General features: G+C 43.9%; 1 protein-coding gene across 1 annotated transcript in view; it reads left to right on the forward strand.

Moving 5' to 3' along the window:
- Window positions 1-22,471, forward strand: part of GALNTL6 (polypeptide N-acetylgalactosaminyltransferase like 6) — a 943,544-nt gene that overhangs the window by 439,408 nt on the left and 481,665 nt on the right. The window lies entirely within an intron of this gene.

Raw genomic sequence — 22,471 nt, forward strand, 5'->3', positions numbered from 1 at the left:
GAATCATTTAGAAAAAATAATAAATTTAAAATCAAAATCCTCTGATAATTTCTGATCAGAAAGAGGCAAGAATTGTAAAATATGTTTTCAATTCATCTAAAAAGCTTGCTTTAAGATAAATTAGCATATCTTTGAAATAATAATGCATCTGTATATATTTTTTAATGATTCTCCAGGACTTCATTTTTGATCAGACTGCTCTTCTATTTACAGAATGATTTCCCCCTGAGTTATCAGGCAGTATTTTATTAGACAGAGATAAATGTCATAGTATGTTAGAGCCTCCTGCTGCTATTGTTAAATGAGAGTTTGAAAAATCCTAGCAAATCTTTAGTGGGGAAGGGTGACAAGTCATATTGCTTCTGGTATACAGTATTTTGGCAACTGCTTTTTTTAGAGAAGTTTTATTTATGAAAACTTCAGTCTCTGAATATGGTCTCCTGACCTTCCCAACAGCAGAAGTAATGAGAGACTGTGGTAGGAAAAAGTTGATGCAACCAGCAACAAGTAAGGATACTATGTAAGGGGAAAAGTTCAGAACAAGAATAGATGACTATCTAAACTTTTAACCTGTAGTGGACCCTCACTCTTCAGTGGGGAGGGAGGCCACTCCATCTCTCTCCAGCAGGCAACAGAAGTCTGGCTTGGGCCCTGCTGGTCAGGGCCGAGCAAAAAGCTATAGTTTTCAGTCTCCTGGCTGGTGCAAAGTGTTAAGTCTGGGGCTCTGGCCTGATTCTGGGGTAGAGCAACAAGCAGTCTTAGCTCTGAGCCTCCTGACTAGGGCTGACAGCAAACACAGTCTGGGCTCTGGCCCTCTGGGTTTAGCCTTAGCCAGGAGACTCTAGGCTTATATTTACACTACAGACCTTACAGCAGCACAGCTATTCCAGCTGGAGAGAGCTCTCCCGCTGGTATAATTAAACCACCTCCAACAAGTGGCGGTAGTTATGTTGGCAGGAGACGCTGCCCACACCGATGCTTTTGTCAGTCAACTTGTGGTTTTTTTCATACCCCTGACCGAAAAAAAGGCAGACAGCAATCTACAGTCTAGGGCTCTGGCCCTCTGGACGGGGCAGAGAAATAAAGAGTCTTTAGATTCGAGCCTCCTGGCTAAGGAAGACAGCAGTCGACAGTCTAGAGCCCACAGCCTCCTGGCTGGGGCAACCAACCATCAGGGTACAGCCTTCCGGGTGAAGGGTGAGTGTGTTGCCAATCCTCAAGTGTGGAATACCAGAAAAGGGGATAGGGAGACCACGGCACAGCTTACTCCACCAGATCCCAGCCCAGGACCCTATTATTGGTGGATGGTGCTGCCACTGCGTCAGCAGGAAAACTGAAATCTGCTGCTTGGTTTCTCAGCAGCACAACCTGACCGAAGTCTTGTTCCCCTGGTCTACTTCCTACCTCACTTAGTCGGTGTTCCTCCATTGAGCTGGGGCTTTGTCTCATCGCCTCACCATTGGGCAGTGGCAACTTCAGCCACTTTCTGGGGTCCTTTGACTCTTCACTCAGTAGGGCACTGGTCTGCTTGGCTGCTGGTCCAGGGTCCCACAGAAGGCTCGGCTCTCTAGAAGAGACATCCATCTCCTTCTGTGGTGCAGCCACAACTGAGCTGCAGGACACACTTTTTATACTTGCTGTCCTGCCCTGGTACTTCTGGTGGGGGTTTGGCTCCACCTATCGGGGGAGGGTAGTGGTACCTCGCTCTCAAGTCGAGAGGGAGGCCACTCTGCTTCACTACAACCCCTAAAAGGTCCTATTCCCACTTTTTTGCAGTGATTTACCTCTGGCAGCTTATTGGCTCACTTTTGGCTGGGTGGAAAGAAAATATCAGAAAAGTAAATAACTGTTTCCTTTTCCTTAGAAAGAAAAGGAGTACTTGTGGCACCTTAGAGACTAACCAATTTATTTGAGCATGAGCTTTCGTGAGCTACAGCTAAAGTCTGCTGCAGTTTCCACGGTATGCATCCGATGAAGTGAGCTGTAGCTCACGAAAGCTCATGCTCAGATAAATTGGTTAGTCTCTAAGGTGCCACAAGTACTCCTTTTCTTTTTGCGAATACAGACTAACACGGCTGTTACTCTGAAACCTTTCCTTAGAAAGTTTATCACTTACAACTCACTATTAGGACACTATTTCTCACATTTTAAACAGAACTCTCTAATAAAATAAATCTTTAAAACGGACCACTTCTATACATTCAGGCATCACCTCTGACAGCTGTCAGTACATCATATATTTGTGCCTGATTTGGTTTTGCATCCGTCTGAAAGATCATAAGCAACTTGCACCAGGGAACCTCTTACTTAATTGCAAAGAATCAAACACATCAATGGTGATAAATATTAGATCTAATAGAAACCTTCAAATGCTGATTTTTTTTGACAAAAAAGGCACATTTTTCAACCAGCTCTAATAATATTGACAAGTACTGTGAATATGGGGGAAAACCCAAAAACATACTTAAAAACTAAAGTGTGTGATATTTTTCCCCATGTTGTCTTCCACTTGCAATTGCTAAAAATTTTCCCTTCATCCCTGTTTGATGGCAGCCTCAAACTCCCCCTCTGTTTTTCCTTTCTCCATCAGTTACCTCTTCAACATGGAATCATTTCTGGTTTTCATGCCAGGAAGTCTTTACCTCAATCTATTGCTTTCCTTTCTCCCTACACTTCTTTAGTAACTCTTATACCCAGGCTGGGGGAAAGAGGCGGGTTCCCTGCCAGACAGACTAGCTCTGTCCAGGAGTCCTGACTCTGCCCTTACTTCACCACCTCATGATGCATCATACCCAAGTAAAATGGTCAGTTTTGAAGGTGTATAAACTCCTCAGGACAGGTGTGCATCATATGAGGTAATCATCTATTTTGAAATGTTCAGAGAACTGAATGGAATTAATAACGCTGGATGGGAAATGGTGGGGGTGGGAGGTGAGGGGAAATCTCGAAAACTGAGAATTTTTTTGTAACATTCTTGAAATTCAAAAACAAAGAGAGACTATATAAATGCCAACATAATCGGGTAAATAAAGAATTTCAAAATGTACGGAGGAGGAATTAACCCAAGGAGAATCCCCAAAAGAATGTATTTTGTTGTTGTTGTTTTCCTATCTAAATACCATATTGTATGAATTTATTTTAAAAAACAAACAGTGTCCTTGTAGGACTGTATATTAATTTCCATATCCCAATGTTGATTTCCATAGGATGAATGCAAAGAACTAACCCTTTTTTCCTAAACTGTATGTTTTAAAAAAAATTGTTTGTCTTGTGGCTGGCAAAATTATCCCCAGGTTGCCTGAAATTGTCTTCAGCAATTCCCCCTGACCAAGAATGTTTCCAGTAAGAAGGAATTTAAATGCATAATTGCACAGCATCAAAGTCCCATTAAACTACATTGTTGGCATGATAAATATGCTCATAAAGAAATCTCCTCTCCACAACAGAATATCTTAATTTGTGTTGGTGTTCAAAAGAGTGTGAATGGAAACAATGCAGAAAATCGTAAGAGACAAAAGGAAGATAAAGTGTCCATTTCCCTGTTTTTGCCTGTATATCTGGTAGTAATTTGTTTTTTACCCACAACTAGTCACATGGGGCACAGCATTTCTCAGAATCTCCCCAGAAGCAAGGCATTGTCAGCAGTGACTTAGTAGGAACCAGTCAGCACTATAGTGACCGCTTTCTTTTTCTTAGTAAGTGACTTTCACCCCGTCAAGGTTCCTTCCCCACTCTGAACTGTAGGGTACAGATGTGGGGACCTGCATGAAAACCTCCAAAGCTTACTTTTACCAGCTTAGGTTAAAACTTCCAAGGGCAAAAGGTAAAATAGTTTGTACCTTGGGGACTTTCGCTGCCACCACCAAACGTCTAACCGGGTTTCTGGGAAAGAGTGGTTTGGAAACATCTTTCCCCCCCAAATCCTGCCAACCTTTGCACCCCACTTCCTGGGGAAGGTTTGGTAAAAATCCTCACCAATTTGCATAGGTGACCACAGACCCAAACCCTTGGATCTTAAGAACAATGAAAAAGCATTCAGTTTTGAAAAGAAGAATTTTAATAGAAGTAAAAAAGAATCACCTCTGTAAAATCAGGATGGTAAATACCTTAAAGGGTAATTAGATTCAAAGCATAGAGAATCCCTCTAGGCAAAACCTTAAGTTACAAAAAGACACAAAGACAGAAATATCCTTTCCTTTCAGCACAGCTTAATTTCTCAGCCATTTAAAGAAATCATAATCTAACACATATCTAGCTAGATTACTTACTAAATTCTAAGACTCCAGTCCTGTTCTGTCCCTGGCAAAAGCATCACCCAGACAGACCCAGACCCTTTGTTTTTTTCCCCCTTCCAGCTTTGAAAGTATCTTGTCTCCTCATTGGTCACTGTGGTCAGGTGCCAGCGAGGTTATCCTAGCTTCTTAACCCTTTACAGGTGAAAGGGTTTTTCCTCTGGCCAGGAGGGATTTTAAAGGTGTTCACCCTTCCCTTTATATTTATGACAACCCCAACTAGCTCATTTGGAAAACCACAGTCCTCAGGCACCCAAATCATTCTCCTGTTCTGATTCAACCAGATTATTATACTATTCAGTGTAGCCCTGTACAATTGATTAGGCTTGGTAATATCTGTATGACTTGATTTGCAAAAGCAAACAAGGCTTAACTCTGCCAACCTTACTCATGTTATGTAGTACTGTGAGTGTGCGGGACTCAACCCTGCAGCGCCTTCTGCTAGTGTCCTGGGAATTAGATCTACTTCCAGCCTTGGAGCGCCCTCTGCAGGCTAGTGTCCCGCTTACGCCAGGCCCCCATGTCCCTCCCAGACCTGGTGCCCCTTGTACGCCAGCGTGCTGCCCCCTGTCAGTAACCCCTCACTTGCAGGGTCTCCCCTCCTCAGGGAACCCCCACCCCCTATCCCTACCTCACCTCAGTCATAGGCTACTGCCAGTCACCAGAAAGCCCCCCACGTCCTGGGGCAGACTGCTGTATAAGCTACTCATCACAGGCAAGGTTGGGTTTGGACCTGCTGCCTCTGTCTAACCTTGGGCTGTCCCCTGCAACCCCAGGACCTGTTGGGCCTAATACTAGGCCACAGCCTGGGACTTTCCTGGCTGGAGCTCCCCCAGCTCCTCAGGCCCTTCCCCAGCCCTGCTCCAATCTAGGTACTCTGCTTCGGTCCCTGCAGCCAGGTCCCCCCACCCCTGAAGCTAGAGAGAGTCTCTTGAGTTGCAGCCCCTTTATAGAGTCAGCTGAGGGGGGCGTGGCCACAGCTGAGGCTGCCTCTCAATCAACCCAGCCTAAGGATCCCAGCCCTGGCCCTCTCCAAGGGCTGGCTTTTAACCCCTTTGACCTAGGAGCAGGTGACCACCCTGCTACAAGTACCTTATTACACAAATCGTCCATTGCAGAACTGACTGCCCCAAATAGGACAGAAATGATTTCCTGTGAAACTACTTGTGCAGTAAGGTACATGTGAATTGGGGTGGCAGAATCAGACACTAAAGCTCTAATGTCCACTGCTCAGGCCTTGAAGGCCTGATCCAAAGCTCACTGTAGTAAATGGGAAGACTTCCATTGACTTTAATGGGTCTTGAAGCAGTCCCTGTATGAATGATCTTCCCTTGTGCTTTTAGGTAATAAACAGGGAAGGAACTTGATAACTGGTACCAACCTGTTGTTGTTCAGCACAGTGTATGTTTATAGCATTATACCTGTGATGATATATGATTGCTAAAATAGAAGTTTCAGAGTAGCAACCGTGTTAGTTTGTATCCGAAAAAAGAAAAGGAGGACTTGTGGCACCTTAGAGACTAACCAATTTATTTGAGCATAAGCTTTCGTGAGCTACAGTTCACTTCATCGGATGCATTCAGTGGAAAATACAGTGGGGAGATTTATATACACAGAGAACATGAAACATTGGGTGTTACCATACACACTGTAAATGAGAGTGATGGTAACACCCATTGTTTCATGTTCTCTGTGTATATAAATCTCCCCACTGTATTTTCCACTGAATGCATCTGTCAAGGTTCCTCCCCCACTCTGAACTCTAGGGTACAGATGTGGGGACCTGCATGAAAAACCTCCTAAGCTTATCTTTACCAGCTTAGGTCAAAACTTCCCCAAGGTACAAAATATTACTCCCGTTATCCTTGGACTGGCCGCTACCACCACCAAACTAATACTGGTTACTGGGGAAGAGCTGTTTGGACGCGTCCTTCCCCACAAAATACCTCCCAAAACCTTGCACCCCACTTCCTGGACAAGGTTTGGTAAAAAGCCTCACCAATTTGCCTAGGTGACTACAGACCCTTGGATCTTAAGAACAATGAACAATCCTCCCAACACTTGCACCCCCCCTTTCCTGGGAAATGTTGGATAAAAAGCCTCACCAATTTGCATAGGTGACCACAGACCCAAACCCTTGGATCTGAGAACAATGAAAAAGCATTCAGTGTTTTACAAGAAGACTTTTAATAAAAAATAGAAGTAAATAGAAATAAAGAAATCCCCCCTGTAAAATCAGGATGGTAGATATCTTACAGGGTAATTAGATTCAAAAACATAGAGAACCCCTCTAGGCAAAACCTTAAGTTACAAAAAAGATACACAGACAGAAATAGTTATTCTATTCAGCACAATTCTTTTCTCAGCCATTTAAAGAAATCATAATCTAACACATACCTAGCTAGATTACTTACTAAAAGTTCTAAGACTCCATTCCTGTTCTGTCCCTGGCCAAGACGACTACAGACAGACACAGACCCTTTGTTTCTCTCCCTCCTCCCAGCTTTTGAAAGTATCTTGTCTCCTCATTGGTCATTTTGGTCAGGTGCCAGCGAGGTTACCTTTAGCTTCTTAACCCTTTACAGGTGAGAGGAGCTTTCCCCTGGCCAGGAGGGATTTCAAAGGGGTTTACCCTTCCCTTTATATTTATGACAGCATCCGATGAGGTGAGCTATAGCTCACGAAAGCTTATGCTCAAATAAATTTGTTAGACTCTAAGGTGCCACAAGTCCTCCTTTTCTTTTTAAAATAGAAGTGTTTAACATGGAATGAGCTTGTCTTTTAGAAATTTGAAAACTGTATTTCATCCCCATTGCCAGCTATTTTATTATATTTGAGAAATGTAAGTAATATGCTTGTTTACAAATAGATTTACTTGTGTAAACTAAAACTCTATGCCAAGTAAACATAGTTCTTATACCTAGTAATAAGTTACATGCTACAATTTGACAGCAAGTTTCCTAAAAATATATACCATGTTGGCCTGTTTTGTCAGATCTCACAAATTAAGCAGATTTGGGTGTGGTCATCCAGGGGCTGGGAGATTAATGGAAGGCTTGTCCACACAGGGAAGTTTACTGACAGAACCATAGTAGTATAATTATACCTCTATAGTTATAAATGTGCAGCTCCCTGTGTGTACAACCTTTTCTGGATTAGTTTATTCTGCTTTCAAAGTGATATTCTGGTCTCTCTCCAGTTTAGCATAAATGTCTCCACACACGGAGCTGGAAAACTATAACTACGGACATATAATTATAGAATATGGTTATGCCAGTAAATGTTGTCTTGCAAACAAGCCCTAACTCTGTGTGTGGCAATAAGTGGTGATTAAATAGGTAGAACTCTTCCTTGAGAATGGCTGCTGTGCCAGTGACCCACTTTGTGCACAGGGGCATTGCGTTCTCTTCAGAGCTTAAAAAAAAGCAGTGTCCTTGTGGAAATTCCTGAAGAGTTCATGAGACTATGGTGTCTGGTCTTGTAGTGAGGTGGTCTGGTTCCCCGCCACCCCGGAGAGGGATGAGCCTCTCTGGATGCCAAAGTGGGCGGAGCCAGCGAACCCTGCACCTGCCCCTCAGAGGTCAAGGCGCAGGACCGGAAGTATAAAAGCCCGACCCCAGAGCTCAGTTGAAACATAGCCACCGGAGAGGCCAGACACATGTGGCGGAGCTCCCAGCCACGAGACCACGGTGACTGGTGGCCAACCCGAGGATTGGCCAGATCAGCCAATGCCTGATGCTAGCCCGAGCCCAGAGATGCTGCCAAGCTTGCTGTTCGTCAGTTACCCTGAGGGCCGCCAAGCCAACTGAGCGCCAGTTACCCCGAGGAGCCCATGGTGTGTGACCCCTTAGAGGATGCCAGCCGGCCGGACCCAGGTACCTCTGGAGGGGGAGGTAGGAAGTAGCCCGGGGGCAGCTGACCATAGTCAGGCTGCAACACTGCCAGAGCCAATGTCAGTGTGTTGCAGCCAGGAACACAGCAGTGGGTCTTCTGCCGCTGCTAGGGCCCTGGGCTGGGATGCAGTGGAGTGCATGGGCCTGCGTCCCCCCGCCACCCATCTCGCAGGTGGCAGTCTCCCCCTCTCCCAGGCCATTTGGAGCCAGGAGCCTGGGTTTGCTATTGAACTCTTTGCTCAGTCCCTGTCTGAGGGCCTTGAGCTACTGAGTGATTGTTGCCCTGCCCTGACCCTTGCTATTGAACTCTTTGCTCAGGCAGGCTAATTCCCCGACACACCTGACAGAAGTAGTGAGGTGGTCTGGTTCGCCAGAGAGTAATAACCCCAGGCCGGACATGCCTACAGGTCTTTACTGTTTTTATCAGGAATACCAACAGTAAACTAAGACTCATTTCTCTGCTCCAAAGCCTAGCTGACAACTAGAAAATATTCAGAAAAATATTACAAAAATATCTAATATTCACATTGTAACATCATTTTAATCCCTGAAACATCAGACAGCTGTTTCCAGTGTCTGGCTCTTCTTTTCTCTCCATGGGCTAGAACTTCATTTCCAAACCAATTTTGTTCTCACCTCAGTCTGAAAAGACTTATTATCATTGTATTTGCAGATGGTGAGGGAGGGGTTAGTTTGTAACAGCCATGATGGAATGGTCTTCACTTTTGTGCTTTTAGCAGGGATACTTCAAGAAGTACACTTAAAAATTAATCCTTTATTATTGCATTAATGGATAGTGAACACTACAATTAAAGTTGAGAAATGTTTTTTGGTTTCTCACATTATCTCCAAAATGTTCCTTTCAACCTGGTAATTTCCATCCTTGGTCTTAGCCCAAAGATGAATTTTTCCTGCTTTAATGATTAAGGTAGATTGTTGCACTATTTGTGAGGTACGCAGATGTCAAAACCCAGGCCCATTTTCCTACTGTAAATTCTTTCCTTTCTCTGTCTCCTATAACTCAGATAAAACTATAGCAATTCAGCTCAAACTTGGCAAAGTCATGTTCTTCCTTGAAGAAAAATCAAGTTAAGCTTGAAGCACAAGGGCTCAGGGCTTGTTATAAAAGCTTGGAAATCTGAACTCTCCTGGAGAGGAAAAAAAAATTTGTATTCCTTTGAGTAACTGTGCACATATACACCTGAAGTGGAATGTATGCGCACCCAATGCACTCAAGTCAGAGGCCTTTGCCACTAGGCTGCCTGCTCCTACCTCCAATCTCGTCATGAGCTGAGCTGAGCCAAGGATATAAAAAGAGGAGTGTCTGCCACCTCCCTCTCAGTTCCTTCTTGCTTGCAATGGTCAGAGTTGGAACTCCCTGTAGCTTTTCCTTCAGTTAACCAACTTTAAACCTTTAGTATATGTAGTTCTCATAATCAGGTAGCATTAGTAGAGTTAGTGATATTTTTAGCTAGTCAGTCTGGATTTTGTCATGGAAAAAATACCCTTAAGCAGCATGCCACTTGCAGGACTGTTATCCCTGTCATGCAGTGTTATGAGAGTTCATGTTCAGTTACTTATCTACCATAATCCTTACATTCCTTTCAGAGTCACTGCTTTCCAAAGTACAGTTTGTCATCCTGTGACTCTCAATTCTTTATTCCTAGATTTATTACTTTACATTTGGCACTGACAAATATACACATGAATCTTAATAGAATAATGCAGATGTTTCAAGCTTCAAACTACATATGAAGGTGTGTTTTAGAATTAATGATAATCTTAACCTGTTCTGCCTATGTGAAATTTTCTTTTTCAGCAGAAACTAACAAATGTTCTTCTATAGAGAATACCTTAAACTGAAAATGAGAAATGGTGGCCATTTTGAAAGAGGGCATAAGCCTGTGTCCTCAGTCCCCCTGAGAACATCGCCATTTTAAAATAGGGCAATTTGTTGAGTTCTTGAGTCCTGAAGATGTAGATTTTATGCACTGACCTTTGTTGGACAGCTAAACTTTCCATTATGAAAATAACAGCAAAAAGGACCATTAATCATAAACACAAATTTTCAAAACCTATGTGTTGCACTAGATCTACTCAACATGGAGAATATGAGGTACAGAAAAATGTGGACTGTAGGATGGAAGGGCAAACTAGGATGTGTGAATCTAGGGAAATGTATGTAGGTGGAAGAAGCAGTGAGAACTTGGAGCACAGGAGAGAGAAGGAGCTACCCAAGAGTGTATGTCAAGGTTCCTTCTCCACTCTGAACTCTAGGGTACAGATGTGGGGACCTGCATGAAAGACCAGCTTAGGTTAAAAACTTCCTCAAGGTACAAACTTTGCCTTGTCCTTGAACTCTACGGTAAAAGAATCACCTCTGTAAAATCAGGATGGTAAATACCTTACACGGTAATCAGATTCAAAACATAGAGAATCCCTCTAGGCAAAACCTTAAGTTACAAAATGACACAAACAGGAATATACATTCCATTCAGCACAGCTTATTTACCAGCCATTTAAACAAAAGGAAATCTAACGCATTTTTAGCTAGATTACTTACTAACTTAACAGAAGTTCTGAAGAGCATTCCTGACCTGGTCCCAGCAAAAGCATCACACAGACAGACCCTTTCTTCCCCCTGCCCCCTCCAGCTTTGAAAGTAACTTGTCTCCTCATTGGTCATTTTGGTCAGGTGCCAGCGAGGTTATCTTAGCTTCTTAACCCTTTACAGGTGAAAGGGTTTTGTCTCTGGCCAGGAGGGATTATATAGTTCTGTATACAGAAAGGTGATTATCCTTCCCTTTATATTTATGACACGCCCCCCAAATCACAGCTAAGGTGAAACACTGGCTGTGATTTCTTCCTGGAGCTCTTGGAGAAAACATCGTTAATAAGGCACATGCACCTCTAAATATGCTACCAAGCGTATAAAGAATAACAATATTTTCCACATCTCAAGGACAATTTTAACCAGTTGATTCTGGGAAACTTTCACGGGAGAAGAACCAATTTATTTGAGCATAAGCTTTTGTGAGCTACAGCTCACTTTGCTGTAGCTCACGAAAGCTTATGCTCAAATAAATTTGTTAGTCTCTAAGGTGCCACAAGTACTCCTTTTCTTTTTGCAAATACAGACTAACACGGCTGTTACTCTGAAACCTTTCACGGGAGAGTGCATCATCCACTTCGTTAGAAGCTCCTGAGATGTGTTGGATGTCGAAATCAAAATCTTGGAGAGCTAAACTCCACCGAATAAGTTTCTTCTTATTTCCCCTGGTGGAATGAAGCCACTGTAGCACAGCATGGTCGGTTTGCAAGTGGAAATGCTGTCCCCAAACGTATGTGTGTAGCTTTTCCATAGCGTAGACAATGGCGTAACATTCTTTTTCACTGACTGACCAGTTGCTTTCCCTCTCAGACAGCTTCTTGCTGAGAAACACTACAGGATGGAATTCTCAATCTGGTTCTTTCTGCATTAAAACTGCTCCCACACCACGCTCGGACACATCTGTGGTTACTAGGAATGGTTTGTCAAAGTCTGGGGCCCTTAGCACAGGATCAGACATGAGTGTCGCTTTAAGCTGGTTAAAGGCCTTCTGACACTCTTCGGTCCACTGAAGGCATTTGGCTGTTTCTTTTTGGTTAGGTCTGTCAGTGGGGCGGCGATTTGGCTGTATTGCGGTACAAATCGCCTGTAATATCCGGCCAAGCCTAAGAAGGATTGAACCTGTTTCTTTGACTTTGGGACAGGCCACTTTTGGATAGCATCCACTTTGGCCTGTAGGGGGTTCATCATTCCTTGACCCACCTGGTGTCCAAAGTAAGTCACTCTGTTTAGGCCTATTTGACACTTCTTAGCCTTAACAGTTAGTCCTGCCTCCCTTATGCGCTCAAAGACTTTTTTGTAGATGTTCCAGGTGTTCTGCCCAGGAATCCGAAAATATGGCCACATCCTCAAGGTAGGCGACTGCATATTCTCCTAATCCCGCTAGGAGACCATCTACAAGTCTTTGGAAGGTAGCAGGTGCATTCCGCAGCCCGAAAGGGAGCACATTAAATTCATACAGCCTGACATGTGTGGTGAAGGCTGACCTTTCCTTGGTGGATTTATCTAGCAGTACCTGCCAGTACCACTTGGTAAGTCCAAGGTAGAGATGAACGGGGCCCCTCCCAGTTTCTCCAATAGTTCATCTGTGCGTGGCGTTGGATAGTTGTCTGGGCGAGTTACAGCATTTAGCTTATGGGAGTCCACACAAACATATCTCCACATCTAGTTTGGGAACTAGAACCACTGGAGATGCCCATGCACTGCCAGAGGGGCGGATTACCCCCATCTGTAGCATATCCTGGATCTCCCATTCTATAGCAGTTTTAACTTGAGGAGACACCCGGTAAGGTTAGACTTTGATTGGGTGAGCATTACCTCTGTCAATGGAGTGGTATGCCCATTCAGTCAGTCCTGGGGTGGCTGAGAACGTTGGTGCGTAGCTAGTGCACAGCTCCTTGATCTGCTGTTGCTGCATACACCCGAGGGTCATGGAGAGGTTCACCTCTTCCATGCCACCAGCACTTTTCCCTTCATAGTAGACACCTTCAGGCCACTCAGCATCATCTCCTCCCTGGGCTGTAAACTGAAAAACCTTTAATTCTCTGGAATAAACGGGCTTTAGAGAATTAATATGGTACACCTTAGGCTTTCGGTTGGAGGTGGGGAATGCTATGAGATAATTAACAGCTCCCAGGTGCTTCTGGACCGTGAATGGCCCTTCCCACGACGCTTCCATTTTATGGGCCTGGAGCGCCTTTAATACAATGACCTGGTCCCCCTACTTTGAAGGAACGCTCTCTGGCATGTTTATCAAACCAGGCTTTTTGCTCTTTTTGAGCATCCTGTAGGTTTTCTTCAGCAAGGGCCAAAGAGGTTCAGAGCGTGTTTTGTAGGTTGTTTACAAAGTCCAGAATGTTAGTTCCTGGAGAAGGTGTAAATCCCTCCCATTGCTGCTTCACCAACTGTAATGGCCCCTTAACCTCACAGCCATATACAAGTTCAAATGGTGAAAACCGTAAACTGGGATGTGGTACAGCTGTGCAGGCAAACAGCAACTGCTGCAACACTAGGTCCCAATAATTGGAGTGTTCATTTATGCATTTTCATATCATGGCCCCCAAGTTCCATTAAACTTCTCCACCATGCCATTTCTTTGGTGGTGGTAAGAAGTGGCAACCAAGTGATTTACCCCATGAGCTTCCCAAAGGTTTTCCATAGTTCCTGCCAGGAAATTAGTTCCTGCATCTGTGAGGATGTCGGAGAGCCAACCTACCCTGGCAAAAATGTCTGTTAGTGCCTGGCAAACACTTTTAGAATAGAATATCAGGGTTGGAAGGGACCTCTGGAAGTCATCTAGTCCAACCCCCTGCTCAAAGCAGGACCGATCCCAATTAAATCATCCCAGCCAGGGCTTTGTCAAGCCTGACCTTAAAAACTTCTAAGGAAGGAGATTCTAACACCTCCCTAGGTATCGCATTCCAGTGTTTCACCACCCTCCTAGTGAAAAAGTTTTTCCTAATATCCAACCTAAACCTCCCCCACTGCAACTTGAGACCATTACTCCTTGTTCTGTCATCTGCTACCACTGAGAACAGTCTAGATCCATCCTCTTTGGAACCCCCTTTCAGGTAGTTGAAAGCAGCTATCAAATCCCCCCTCATTCTTCTCTTCCGTAGACTATCCCCAGTTCCCTCAGCCTCTCCTCATAACTCATGTGTTCCAGTCTCCTAATAATTTTTGTTGCCCTCCGCTGGACTCTTTTCAATTTTTCCACATCCTTCTTGTAGTGTGGGGCCCAAAACTGGACACAGTACTCCAGATGAGGCCTCACCAGTGTCGAATAGAGGGGAACGATCACGTCCCTCGATCTGCTGGCAATGCCCTTACTTATACATCCCAAAATGCCATTGGCCTTCTTGGTAACAAGGGCACACTGTTGACTCATATCCAGCTTCTTGTCCACTGTAATCCCTAGGTCCTTTTCTGCAGAACTGCTGCCGAGCCATTCGGTCCCTAGTCTGTAGCGGTGCATTGGATTCTTTTGTCCTAAGTGCAGGACTCTGCACTTGTCCTTGTTGAACCTCATCAGATTTCTTTTGGCCCAATCCTCCAATTTGTCTAGGTCCCTCTGTATCCTATCCCTACCCTCCAGCGTATCTACCTCTCCTCCCAGTTTAGTGTCCTCTGCAAACTTGCTGAGGGTGCAATCCACGCCATCCTCCAGATATTGATGAAGATGAAGATATTGAACAAAACCAGCCCCAGGACCGACCCTTGGGGCACTCCACTTGATACCGGCTGCCAACTAGACATGGAGCCATTGATCACTACCCGTTGAGCCCGACAATCTGGCCAGCTTTCTATCCACCTTATAGTCCATTCATCCAGCCCATACATCTTTAACTTGCTGGCAAGAATACTGTGGGAGACAATGTCAAAAGCTTTGCTCAAGTCAAGGAACAACACGTCCACTGCTTTCCCGTCATCCACAGAACCAGTTATCTCGTCATAGAAGGCAATTAGATTAGTCAGGCATGACTTGCCCTTGGTGAATCCTTGCTGACTGTTCCTGATCACTTTCCTCTCCTCAAAGTGCTTCAGAATTGATTCCTTGAGGACCTGCTCCATGATTTTTTCCAGGGACTGAGGTGAGGCTGACTGGCCTGTAGTTCCCTGGATCCTCCTTCTTCCCTTTTTTAAAGATGGGCACTACATTAGCCTTTTTCCAGTCGTCCGGGACTTCCTCCGATCGCCATGAGTTTTCAAAGATAATGGCCAATGGCTCTGCAATCACATCCGCCAACTCCTTTAGCACTCTCGGATGCAATGCATCCAGCCCTATCGGCTTGTGCACGTCCAGTTTTTCTAAATAGTCCTGAACCACTTCTTTCTCCACAGAGAGCCGGTCACCTCCTCCCCATGCTGTGCTGCCCAGTGCAGTAGTCTGGGAGCTGACCTTGTTCGTTTTAGCCCTGATGTTGCTTAGAGCTACTGCTTCCGGCCATCGGGTGGCAAAATCCATGAAAGTCAGTATGTACTGCTCCCTCTGGGTGTCTTTTTTTGGAAAAGGACCCAGAATATCCGCAGCTACTCGCTGAAATGGAATTTCAATGATGGGGAGTGGCTGCAGAGGGGCTTTGACCTGGTCTTGGGGTTTTCCCACTTTTAGGCATTCCTCAGAAGACTGGACATAGGTAGAAACATCCTTGCCCATTCCCTCCCAGCGGAATACCTCCCCAAACTGTCTTTGGTCCTCTTCACCATAGCATGGCCACTAGGATGATCATGGGCTAAGCTTAAGAGCTTGACCCAGTACTTAGTTGGAACTACCAACTGTCTCTGAGGATGCCAGTCTTCCTGGTGTCCACCAGAAAGAGTTTCCTTGTAAAAAGTCCTCTTTCTACAACAAACCTGGATCGATTAGAATAGCTGAGAGGCTGTGGGTTGCTCCGTGCCACCGTCCAAGCTCTTTGGAGGCTTTCATCTGCTTCCTGTTCAGTCTGGAACTGTTCCCTTGAGGGTGGAGACATCAATTCCTCATTGGATTGTGGATCTGGGCTTGGTCCCTTTGGAAGCGATGTAGGGATGGAGCTGTTTCCTTTGACTGTGAACCGCTTTCTGCTGGTGCACTATGTTGGCGTTCAGGCTCCGGCTGAGCCTCTTGAGTAGGGTTATCTGCTGCTGCCAGTGCAGGTTCGGTGGGTCCTGCTGGTGTTGGGGTTGCAAGTACTGGATTCAGTGCTGGCAATGGTTCTGGTGCCGGTTGTTCCGCCGGTTCCAGTTCTGAGACTGGCTCTGTCTGGGTCTCTGTGACTGGATCCACTACTGCTGTTGCAGATGTTGGCATGGGGTCCAGTTCCATCACCTCTGACCGGGTCCTGGTAGAAGTTTCCGGAACAGAGCTAGGCGTGACAGCTTGCTTAGCCTGGCTGCGAGTGACCATTCCCACCCTCTTGGCTAGCTTCACATGATTGGCCAAGTCTTCCCCAACAGCATGGGGATGGGATAATCATCATATACTGCAAAAGTCCGCGTTCCTGACCAGCCCTTGTACTGGACTGGCAAATTGAAAGAGTTGGACTTGAAGAGTTGAATTGTTACTTGGATCTCTGGGTTGATTAAGTTGGGGTCCACTAAGGAAGCATGGATAGCCGACACCTGTGCTCCGGTGTCCCTCCACGTGGTGACCTTCTTCCCAACCATACTCACAGTTTCCCTTTGCTCCAAGGGTATCTGGGAGGTATTTGGGCCTGAGGACCTCTGGTGTGATTCCTGTGCAATGAACTGTAATCTGTTGGGTTTCTTTGGGCAGTTGGCCTTTATATGCCCCGGCTTGTTACATTTAAAACATTGTCCAGCTGACGGGTCACTGGGGCGAGGTGGGTTGCTGGAGAACGGTGTGGCGGGATGATAAGGTGTCTGGAGGGTTCCTTGGTGTGTAGTTGGGGCCTTGGGCTGTCCCGGTAGTAGGGTGTGGTCTGAGGTTGTCCCTTCTGGTATCCGCTCCGACTGTGACCAGTTTTTTTTCTTTTCTGCCACCTCCACCCATTTGGCTCCAACCTCCCCTGCCTCGATTACAGTTTTGGGCTTCCCATCTAGGATGTATCTTTCTATTTTCTCAGGAACACCCTCTAAGAATTGCTCCATTTGCATTAGGAAGGGCAAATCTTCTGGAGATTTAACACTTGCTCCTGATATCCAGGCATCCCAATGTTTCACAGTGTGTTAGGCATGTCGGGTAAATGGCACGTCTGGTTTCCCCCTTAGGGCTCTGAACCGCTGACGGGAATGCTTGGGTGTTAGCCCCATTCTGACACTCGCCTTGGTTTTAAACAGTTCATACTTGTTCATGTGTTCCTTCGGCATTTCAGCCACCACCTCTGCTAAGGGTCCACTGAGCTGCAGCCTCGGTTCTACCATGTACTGGTCTGTAGAGATGCTGTACCCAAGGCAGGCCCTTTCGAAGTTTTCTAAGAAGGCCTTGGTATCATCACGTGTCTTGTAGGTTGGGAACTTCCTGGGATGTGAAGCGGTACCTGGAGAAGGATTGCTATTCTGCTGAGCCTTTGCCTTCTCCATCTCCAGTGCATGCTTCCACTCTTTTTTCCTTTGCCTCCATTTCTCTCCTGTTGGCAGCCTCTTTTTCCTCCTCAGCAAGCTTCCATTCTTTTACCTTTACCTCCATTTCTCTCTTGTGGGCAGCCTCTTTGGCTTTTTCTGCCTTGGGTTCTGTCATCTTAGCCTCTCTGTTTTAACTAACTTTACAGCCAAGAGTTAAAAAAACCCCAAAGAACTGGCTTGTAAAATTTTTTTTGTGCTGTAATGTGATACCTATGTTCTCTGATAGCTATTCTCAGCCTACAGAAAAATCCTTTGTCTCCAGGCAAATAGACAGAAAACCCCTCTAGTTGCTCTTAGCTAAAAAAAAACCCCCAAACCTCTTCAGATCTGTGAAAAACTTGTGAATTTCCCTGCAGGAGGTTAACTACCCTGTCTTGAGGTAGAGAAAACTGCAGCTCAAAAAAGACAAGTCCCTTTGTTATGCTTACTGCTTTGGCCCCCAGGCAGAGACAAAAAAACTCTAACTTCTTTCAGCTTAAAACCTGTTTCCAAACAGCCCAAAGGAAAAAATGTCCTTTTAAAATTCTACTGTGCTTCTGCTTCAAAATGATCTTAAAAAAAAAACCCTTAAAATTATCCCACCGCTCCGCCACCATGTCAAGCTTCCTTCCTCACTCTGAACTCTAGAGTACAGATATGGGGACCTGCATGAAAGACCCTCTAAGCTTATTCTTACCAGTTTAGGTTAAAAATTTCCTCACGGTACAAACTTTGCCTTGTCCTTGAACCCTATGCTGCCACCAGCACGCGTGTTAAACAAAGAGCAGGGAAAGAGTCCACTTGGAGACGTCTTCCCCCCAGAATATCCCCCCAAGCCCTACAGCCCCTTTCCTGGGGAAGGCTTGAAAATAATCCTCACCAATTTGCGTAGGTGAACACAGACCCAAACCCTTGGATCTTAAAAACAAGGAAAAATCAATTAGGATCTTAAAAGAAGAATTTTAATTCAAGAAAAAGTAAAAGAATCACCTCTGTAAAATCAGGATGGTAAATACCTTACAGGGTAATCGGATGCAAAACATATCTCTAGACGAACTCTGGACAAAACCTTAAGTTACAAAAAGACACAAAAACAGGAATATACATTCCATTCAGAACAGCTTATTTACCAGCCATTAAACAAAAGGACATGTAACGCATTTCTAGCTAGATTACTTACTAACTTAACAGAAGTTCTGAAGAGCATTCCTGACCTGGTCCCGGCAAAAGCATCACACAGACCCTTTGTGTCCCCCCTCCCCCCTCCGCCTCCAGCTTTGAAAGTAACTTGTCTCTAGATTGATCATTTTGGTCAGGTGCCAGGGAATTTATCTTAGCTTCTTAATAGCCTCTGGCCAGGAGGGATTTTATAGTTCTGTATACAGAAAGGTGGTTACCCTTCCCTTTATATTTATGACAGTGTACATGCCATCAATTTTCAAATACTCCAGCAAAACAGTGGCAGTAAGCAGAATTTAGTTAGCTAGTATGTTATGGCTGCTTCGTTTTGCTCTAGAGTGTCAAAAAGCAGCCACAGCATACTGATGAATCTGGTAATTTCAATTTTTAAAAATGATTTGAGGTTCTACCTCAAATCACGAGAAATGCTGCTAAATAAGTGTTTCCTTCAGAGTAAATTCCCACAGAAATCTGTGATTTATTGGTTCAAAGGCCAGAAGGGACCATTGTGATCATCTAGTCTGACCACCTGCATAACACTGTCCCTCGAACTTCCCCCAAAATTTCTAGACAGGGCCGCCCAGAGGATTCAGGGGGCCTGGGGTCTTTGGCGGTGGCGGTCCTTCTGCTCCAGGTCTTCAAGGCACTTTGTTGAAAACGTGGAGCGGAAGAACCCCTGCTGCCAAATTGCCGCTGAAGACCCGGAGCAGAAGAAGCGGCGGCGGGTCTGCGGCAGCGGGCCCTTCACTCCGGGTGTGTTTGGCGGCACTGAAGGACCCGCCGCTGAAGTGCCGCAGAAAACTTTTAGGGGGGGTGGGACCCTGACAACTCTCCTGGGGGCCCCTGCGGGGACTTGGGCAAATTGCCCCACTTGCCCCCCCACCCTTCTGGGCAGCCCTTTTTCTAGAACATACCTTTTAGAAAAACATCCAATCTTGATTTAAATTCAGTGATAAAGAATTTACCAAGACCTTTGGTAAGTTGTTCCGATGGTTAATTACTTTAAGATGAAATTTACACCTAATTCCCAGTCTGAATTTACCTAGCTGCAACTTCCAGCCATTGGACTGTTATACCTCTCTCTGCTAGATTGAAGAGTCCGTTATTCAATATTTGTTCCCCATGTAGGTACTTGTAGACTGCAATCAAGTTACCCCTTAATCTTCTCTTTAAGATAAATAGATTCTGCTCCTTGAGTCTCACTTGACTTACTGACAATCTAGGTTTGCATACCTCATGGCAGATTAGTGCTAGAACTCCAAGATACTTAAGAGGAAATAAATTTGCCTAATATACATGTTCTAAATTTAACTATATTTAATGAAATTCTTGGATGTAATGAATTCTTAAAGTAGATTTATTTTTCAATTACATTTTGATGTGAAGATAAAAACAACTTAAATAGCCTAAGAATTTATTCCAATTCTTGTTTTGGCATTCTGTGTATGTTTGTATGTTCAAATTTTATTAATTGGATAAGAAAACTGCATCTTCTTCCCCTTCAAAAAGAGAAAAATCAATTATAATGTCCATTTTTAGTATGAGAGCTAAAAAAGCTGGAAAAAATCAATAATGGGCCAAAACCATAGCTTTGCATATTAGTGGCTTTGTCTTATGTATGCAACTATTACCATCCTCCTCTCCCCCCCAAAAAATTGTCCCAATTTTTCACACTTGCTATCTGATCCCCCTAAGTGACATTAGCCAGCACAGGCTGCTTAGGTAGCCTGGGAATTAGAGTCATGGACAGCGACATGATTTTTGTTTGTTTCTTGTACCTTAAGTAAAGCAATCCCTTTGAAATTCACTGCAAATGAGACCTATTTCTCCTCTGCCATGAGACACTGAGGTGTTTAGTCACTAGCTTCAGTGCGACCAGATTCATGACCTGAATATTTTAGGTGTCTGTCTTTCTTTTTCTTTTTCTTTTTTTTTTTAAGGTGGTAGGATAGAGGAAAGGATATTGTCGGGAAGCTTGTCAGGTTTTTTGAAACCTGCAATATCTCATAAAAAAATAATCTTTTAGCCCCTAGTAGAGGTTTTGCTTGAGTAAGGACTGAAGCAATATTGTATAACATCCTCAAAATAATAGGGAACAATTTTTCAATATGTGAAGTTTCAATGTTGTTCATGGTGGAGAAAGAGACAAGTTCTGTTGTGGTGAATGCAGCTCTTTATTGAAATATTGGCCATAAAGGAATGCCTATAATGATCCCAGATTAGCTACAAACCTTAGGCAAAATTTAAGCAGTCATGGAAGGGATTGCTGACTGCACTACAAAATACAACAAGCACTAGGAAGAAGCTCATGATTACTGACAAATTGACTGACAAAGTTGACATTGTGACATGCCTCCTGGAAGTATAGTTTCATGGATGGTGTTTCTTGGAATGACAACATTTGTTAAGGATGTGTATGAGCATCAGTTTCTAGGTAAGCAGAGGGAAAAAATCAACTATACTTCTCCCCTCAAGTGCAATTCAATCTGATATGAATCCAGCCAATAATGCCCACAACAACAGGGCAAAGATTAGGTTAATCTAGACCACTTTTGGTATGGAGAGGGTAGGGAGTGTTTTTTTTTTTTAAAGTGACTCAGGGTAAGAACTTCTTGAAATATGTGCGAATAACTTATCTTACAAACTCAGCCCTTTTTTCTGTTTTCAAATTATCTGCAAATAGAGCATTTTTTCAATTTGACATAATTATTCAAATAATTAACTATGAGCAAACTAGCCTATGGTTCGTTCAAAAACAATTCACTCTGAATAGTTGACGTTCCTTATTTATTCTCTGGTCACCTAAAGCACAAGGGGTAAAATCTTGGTCCTACTGAAGTTGATGACAAATTTCCATAGTATTGCTTCTGGTTGGATGACCTAATAAATATTTATTAACTGTTTGCAAATAGTCTGTAATTATTTCAATCTATTGGAAAACTAATAAAAAAAGCTTTACAAAATGGTCACCAGAATACTCAGACACAAATATTTATTTCCATAAGTATTTGTGATGCCTTTGCTTTCTGTGAAAATTCTGGTAGAAGGGATGAGGCAGAAGTCTCCCTCATTTGAAAGTTTATAAATATATATTTTTAAAGCAATAAATTGTAAATTACTAGGTTTTAGTTGCAAGAGTAGGCAAATAATTTTACTGCATTCACCCAATTCTACTCCAGATACACCACAGAACTGGTATAGAGACAAATGGGGATTTATTTTGTAACAGTAGATATGTAATTTGAAATAATTATTATTACATCTTTAACTACTTATATGCCCCCCATCTCTGTAGTACCAGAAGGCCTTCCAAGTATTTAAAAATAGGAATAATAGCTGTCTGTCTCTTGCTTTCTGTTTTCCCTGCCTGTAAGAGAAATAGGATGATTGGTTTATAGGTTGTTTGCTTGCTTGCTCGTGTTTGAGAGTGGGTGAATGTGGTATGAAGACTGTTGAGGAAATGAGTCTTATATTTATTTCTGAAAGTGGTCAGTTCCATAATGGTCATTAACTTTTGTATGAGTGAGTTCCGTAGTCTAGGTCCAGCTCCTGTGAAACTTTTGTGTCCCGTACTCACAAGCCTTCTCCCATTGGCACACAGTATCAAAGTTTCAGTGGAATATAGCCAGCATAGAACGACATGGTTACAGAGGAAGAGGCATTCTCTCAGGTAATTAGGGACAGTCTCTCAGGTTTGAATATTGGGACACTAACTTGAACGGGATGCTATAATCAGTGGGGATTAATGCAGAGAATTAAACAGATGGATGATGTTTTTTGCAGTGACATTGTTGTTAGACAGCAAGAACTGGCTGCCTTTTGTACTACTGGGAACTTTTTTAGGGCTTTTCTGGATTTCATAGGTTGCAATAATCAAACCTGAAAGTCATTTGTGGATTGATCTCTATGATTAGGTTTATCTGGTAAGCTGGGTCACAAATTTTTGGATAATCACA

Source organism: Lepidochelys olivacea (assembly GCF_965140295.1).
Source record: "Lepidochelys olivacea isolate rLepOli2 genome assembly, chromosome: 4".
Taxonomy (NCBI): Eukaryota; Metazoa; Chordata; order Testudines; family Cheloniidae; genus Lepidochelys; species Lepidochelys olivacea.